This window comes from Choloepus didactylus, chromosome 9 (genome assembly GCF_015220235.1).
Source record: "Choloepus didactylus isolate mChoDid1 chromosome 9, mChoDid1.pri, whole genome shotgun sequence".
Taxonomy (NCBI): Eukaryota; Metazoa; Chordata; class Mammalia; order Pilosa; family Megalonychidae; genus Choloepus; species Choloepus didactylus.
The window spans coordinates 19,569,885-19,576,311 of record NC_051315.1 but is presented as its reverse complement, the minus strand read 5'-3'; the positions used below and the strand labels follow the sequence as shown (position 1 = coordinate 19,576,311).

Genomic DNA, 6,427 nt, shown 5'->3' with positions numbered 1-6,427 from the left:
GCTGATCTCAGCAGTTCGACATTTTCATGAGTGTTGTATGAAGTATGCCCAAAGACAGATTGCTCTGTGGTGTCCAGTCCACGCAGTTCCTGGCTTTCTACCTACTTTCCTGGAGGAGTAACTAAAACATAGAGCTCACCAGTCTTCCATCTTGCCCCGCCTCCTCACGTACTTTTTATTACATTTATTTTTTTCTGATTGTGAGCATTATAAATATATGCTTATGTAGCTATTTAAAAAAATAAAATATTAAATATATTTTATAAACATTAAAAACATTGCTATTAATATCACCCTTTAGAAATTAATCTTAGCATTTTGATATTTTTCATTGTTTATAAAGATAGAACAGTTGTTCATTTTGCATGAAATGCTGTAACCTGTTTTCTCACTTAATGCTACACTGACTCTCATCTTCTTGAGAGAGGGATTTCCCCTTTCAGCAGCTGTGGAAATTAGACTTGTGCGTTTAGACTTGGTAGGATTGTGTATAAGGAAAGTTAGGTTGGGGGTGGAAGATAAGCCAAGGCCAGGGACAGTTTGTCCCCTAAAGGACAAAATTATAAGGGGGTGAGATGTGGGTAGGTTTTCCAGTTTTCACAACTGCGGCAGATTGAGTTATGTTCCTCAGAAAAAACATGCTCTTAATCTTAACGCACATTTGAAGAAGTTATTTTTAGTGAAAGTGTGGCCAGCTGAATCAGGAAGGGTCTTAATCGTATTATGGAAGTCTCATTAAGAGAAAACTGTGGGGAGGAGCCAGAAGTTGGAAATCACGGGAATCTTGAAGAGAAAGGAGAGGACATCGCGATGTGATGGAAAAGCCAAGAAAGTCAAAGATTACCGGCCAGCTAGAATGCTACCCACCTAGGAGGAAGCAAGCCTTCTAGCCTCTGTAACCATGAGCCAATAAATTCCCATTGGTTAAGCCAACCCATTATGTGATATTTCTCATAGTAGTTGGGAAACAAAGACAAGAACACTATAAAGCAATTACGCTGGTGTTTTAAGATGACATACTTGAGGTAAAGAGGTTTAGTGTAACAAACCTGGCTACAGTTCATCCTAAACAGGCAGAAGATAATACCACCAATCTGAGTTGATATCACCAACTGTACTTTGTTAAGCATGTATCACTTGGAGTTGTCTAAGTAACCCACAAGTTCTATAAGATGTGTGCATCAGAGTGCTTTTTTTCATCAGTCCTTCCTCCAGACCTTGGCAGGAATAGGACAAGGACTCAGCTGTGATTTGGAGTGTGTGGTTATAAGGGGCAGGATCTAATGACCCAAGAACAACCACTAGAAAAAGCCATTTAGAAACCAGGTTCCCCTAAGGAATCCATAAGTGGGCTTGGAGGGGAGTGCCTGCGGTGGATCCTCTAAAATTTTATATATATATATATTTCTAGGAAGAGAGTCCATATATTTCATAAGATTTACAAAGCTGTCTAAGCTCCTTCCTCAGTTATTACTTTTTATTTTTTTGAAGTTTAGACTAATTTGTTAAGAGCCTCCTTTCCCAGCCCTCACAGTCTCTGGGTCACTTTTTCCGCTTGTAGATCTTGTGCGGCAGCTCCGAGAAGCTAGCTGGGGACAGGGGCTCACAGTACTGCTTGATGAGACCCAGAAGGTGGCTGTAACTGTCTTCCTCATACTGTGTTAAGGCAGCTGGCAGCTCCAGCTCCTTATAGAGTGCCTTCACCCAGGCCACCTTCTCAGCATCCTTCTGCCCATAATTCTCCTGTAGGATCTAGCGCTGTCCGGAGAGGCTCATTGGAAACACTGAACCACTGACCAGCTGCACTTGTTGTCTTGGATGTCAGCTCCATCCTTGCCAGTCACATTGGGATCCCCCAAAAGGTCAAGGTCATCATCCTGAATCTGAAAGGACTGTCCCATCTCCAGCAGGATCTTCTTGGCATTGGCATGCCCCATCTCCCCATCAATGCCCACCATATACATGGCAGCAGCTACAGGAAGGTAGAAGGAGTAGAAAGCTGTCTTGTACTTCACAATGGATTTGTACCTCTTTTCAGTAAATCTGCCAAGATCCACATTGCCCTGGGGGGCTGTGAAGAGGTCCAGCATCTGCCCGATCTCAGTCTGATAAGAAATCTGCAGGAACAGCTCGATCGGGTTTAGATAATAGTGTGGCTCTGGCAGTAGAGCTTCAGCAGATGGTAGATACCTGCTTCCAGAAGCATGGCATCATTAATGGCATCCAAACCTATGCCTGGCTTCTGGTACCAGCAGAATTGTTCCCATCAGGTGAGGGATGAATCCATGATGTCATTTGACACCAGGAAAAGTTTGGAGCAGTTACACATACCAACCCACAGTCAGAGCCCTCTGGAGACTATCAATATCCTGCTTCTTTGGCTCCTCCAGCTCCTGGAACACTGCCAGCACCGTCAAACCCCAGTTGTATTTGCCTCCCCTGACATTGTACTCCAGGATCTCCCTTAGCCGGGTCATAGCATCTCCTGTCTCTGGGTGCCTCATCTCATTCTTGGTCAGCACCTTGAGAATCTGGGAGAAGTGCTGGATAAACTTTTGCTTTTCTTGGGCATAAACATCAGATTCTTGCCTCCATTTGTACTGAGGGAGGAGCAAAGTGCTGCAGTTCCTGGATGCTGGTTCTTGCTTGGTCCTCAATTATTAAGATCTATTGATTTCAAACAAAGGGTAGAGTGCATATTCTGTAGGCAGTTTTCCAGGAAAATAGCTTACAACTGACCTTTGGATAAGGATCAGAGAATAGAAAATTTGTAGCTTTGTTCTTTGGCAAGAACTTGAAATGTAGCTGTTCAATATTGCCAAATAAGGGAAAATTCATGTGTTTATATTTGCAATTACATTTCCCCTCCCTCCCGTCCATCCGTCAATCCGTCCATCCATCCATCCATCCATCCATCCATCCAATTTTCCATTTATTTATGATGTAACTCTCTATTTGTATTATAATTTCTGTTGAGACTAGTTTGGCTTCAGAAAGACCTGAAGGTAACTAGCAAGTAACATCTTTTTACTAACTTCATTTCCTCATCCCCTATGTAAAATTGGGATAGAATCTACCGCATAAGGTTATTGTAAGGATTAATGAGATAACATATTTGAAACAAAGCAATTAGCACAATGCTTACCATATACTATGTGCTCATTAAATATAGCAGTTAGAATGATAACAATTGTTAACTATAGTTGTAGTATAGCTGTCATGCCATTATATGCTTAGAGGAATTCCCAAGGCTGCCAACTCTGGCCTACCTTCCTTGGCACTGTGCCATGTTTTAGAATACTGAGTGTTAATGATTTCTCTCTTTATCATCAACAATCAAAGCTATTTTCAGTGTTTCATTTCTTCAGAAATATGCTCTTTGCTAGGATTACTCTGTTAATTGAGTGTTGTTTGAATATCAATATTAATAACTAGCTAAGTTAAAATCTGCCTTTGAGGGAAACTCAGTGACTAAGTTAGTTGCTATAGCTGTGATAGGCTTGTTATGTGGCATTAACAAATGATCCCCAAATCTTAGTGACTTAAAACAACCAAAGTTTACTTTATGCTCATGCTACATGTCTATCATGAAGTGGTTATGTATCTTCACCCTGTTGCTCAGAGCAGCCGCCATCTTGAATGTTGCAAGTCACTATACGTGCTGGTTTGTATATACTATGTCCCCCAGAAAAAGCCATGTTCTTTGATACAATCTTGTGGGGGCAGACATATTAGTGGGGATTAAGTTCCAATGTTTGGATTAGGGTGTTTCCATGGAGATGCGCCCCACCCAACTGTGGGTGATGACTCTGGATAATTTCCATGGAGGTGTTACCCCACTGATTCAGGGTGGGTCTAAATTAAATCACTGGAGCCATTTAAATGAGCTGACAAACAGAAGGAACTCAGTGCAGCTGAGAGTGACATTTTGAAGAGGAGCTACTGCCAAGAGGGACACTTTGAAGAATGCACGGAAGCTGAGAGAGTAGCTGCAGATGAGAGACAGTTTGAAGACGGCCGTTGAAAGCAGACTTTTGCTTTGGAGAAGCTAAGAGAGGACAAACACCCCAAGAGCAACTGAGAATGACATTTTTGAGGAACTGCAGCCTAGAGAGGAACGTCCTGGGAGAAAGCCATTTTGAAACCAGAATTCTAGAGCAGATGCCAGCCACGTGCCTTCCCAGCTAACAGAGGTTTTCTGGACGCCATTGGCCATCCTTCAGTAAAGGTATCTGATTGTTGATGCATTACCTTGGACTAAAAGAGATAAACCCCCTTTTATAAAAGCCAAATAACCCCCCTTTTATAAAAGCCAATCCATTTCTGGTGTTTTGCATTCTGGCAGCATTAGCAAACTAGAACACTACATCAGAAGAGAAAAGAGCTCTGGAAGGTCTCTTGCTGGCATTTGAATCCCCCAGCCTAGGGATGTGTGTGAGAATTCCGGTTGCTACTTATTGGCCAGAATCCTAGTCACAGGGCCATCCATGCTCAACCATAAAGAGAGAAAGAGTAAGAAGTACAATTCTACCATGTACCTTAAAGGGTGGTATATTAGTCAGGGTCCTCCAGAGAAACAGAAGCAATTGGATATGTGTGTATGTGTGTGTATGTGTGTAACGAGATTTATTTTAAAGAAATTGTTCATGTGATTGTAGGTACTGGCAAGTATGAAATCTGTAGGGCATGCCAATAGGTTGGAAATTCATACTGGAGTTGATGTTGTAGTCTTGATTCTGAAATTCATAGGGCAGACTGGCAGGCTGGAACACATCAGGAGTTGACATTGCAGTCTTGAGGCAGAATTTATCCTTTTCAGGGAAGCCTCAGTTTTTGTTCTTAAGACCAACTGATTGGTTGAGGCCCACCCACATTATCGAGGGTAATCTCCTTTACTTAACGTAAACTCATTGTAGATATTAATCTCATTTGCAAAATACTTCAGACTAGTGTTTGACCAAATAACTAGGCACTATCGCTTAGTCAAGTTGACACATAAAACTAACCATCACAGGAGTAAAACCAGAAATATTTTGTCAAATGATTTTATGATTAAAATAATTGGTAATGATGAGACTTTAGTTCTGGTCTGGTAATTAGTGAACACACAGGCCAATTGGTTTCCCTCAAGTCATGCTACATGAATGACTACCTAGAACAATTTCCACATAAAAAATGTAAATGCTTTGGAGGCCCATGGTGATATCTTGGGGTGTTGTAGAGGGAGGAGAAGGGATTGCTTCTCTCCTTTGTTTTTTAATAACCACCTCGAGTTTGGGTTTGGTGTGTTAGGTGTGTCAGGACTGGTGTGGATATGCTCACACAGAAGTAATCTTTGGGTCATAGCATTCCCCTTGCATAGTATCTGAGATGGCACAAGGAAGAAACTTTTCTAGTAGACACGGAAATGCCTGTTAGGGGAGGGATTTTTAGCATCAACCTGGGATAATTCCTTCTGAAGGCAGAATTTGAATTAATGGAGGCAGAGAATGAAGAAGAGCATTTCTTATCCTTCATGTGACGAAAAGATATCCTTTGTAGACTAACAAGAGGTAGCAATGTATCAGGATAATTTGGGTCAATTTTAATCATACATATGTCTTCCATGATCTGAGAATTTTCTATTTCACATGGAATTTTAAAATCTGTTATCTCTTGGATCTTCATAGTTACCCTGTGCATTTGGTAGAGGCAGGAAGGAGAAAAAACTCAAGATATTTATTGAGCACATGTTGTATGCCAGGCACTCTACAAGGTACTTTTGCATGTTATTTTAAGTTCCCAATAGCTTTATAAATTATGTATTATTGTTACCACATCAATAAGGAAACTAGGCTCAGAAAATTTAAGTGGGTTGCATTCAAACTTTATTAGAACCAAGCTTTCCTGACTGCTAGCATCTTCTTAGGTCATGCAGTCTCCTGCCTCACTCAGGATTGTTAGGACTCAAGGCATGTTTTTGAATTAGTGCTGCCTCTATTTATAGTATTTCTCCTTGACGCATTCAATTTGACTAAAATGATTAAAGTAACTCTTAACATTTGTTTGGTGAACTAGGCCATCATAGAGAAGGCTCTTTATTTAGAGGGTTGATTGCCTTGACATCCTAAATATGCCAATGCAGTGTTAAGATTTTCTAAGTCAGTGAAGCAAGATAAAAGAATCCTCAGTGAATCCAGCGTGATACTTAAAAACTGTTAAATTCATAACATAAATTCAGTTTATTGGATTTAATATAGATGACTTCAGTAATTTCTGAAATATTTCCAATGTATTTTATTTTATTTTTTTTACAGATTAACAGAGGGATACATTGGATTTGACACAATAGCACTGGCAATGTTATATTTTTAAAGATTAAGATGACAATATTTGTTTCTGCAACTCAAAAAACACATGCACAAACAGGCACATGCACAGACACATA

The 6,427-nt window shown here is 40.5% G+C and overlaps 1 pseudogene; it reads right to left on the bottom strand.

The window, feature by feature from the left end:
* Positions 1-1,542: 1,542 nt before the first annotated feature.
* On the bottom strand, positions 1,543-4,787 carry LOC119543682 (annotated as a pseudogene).
* Positions 4,788-6,427: the final 1,640 nt, after the last annotated feature.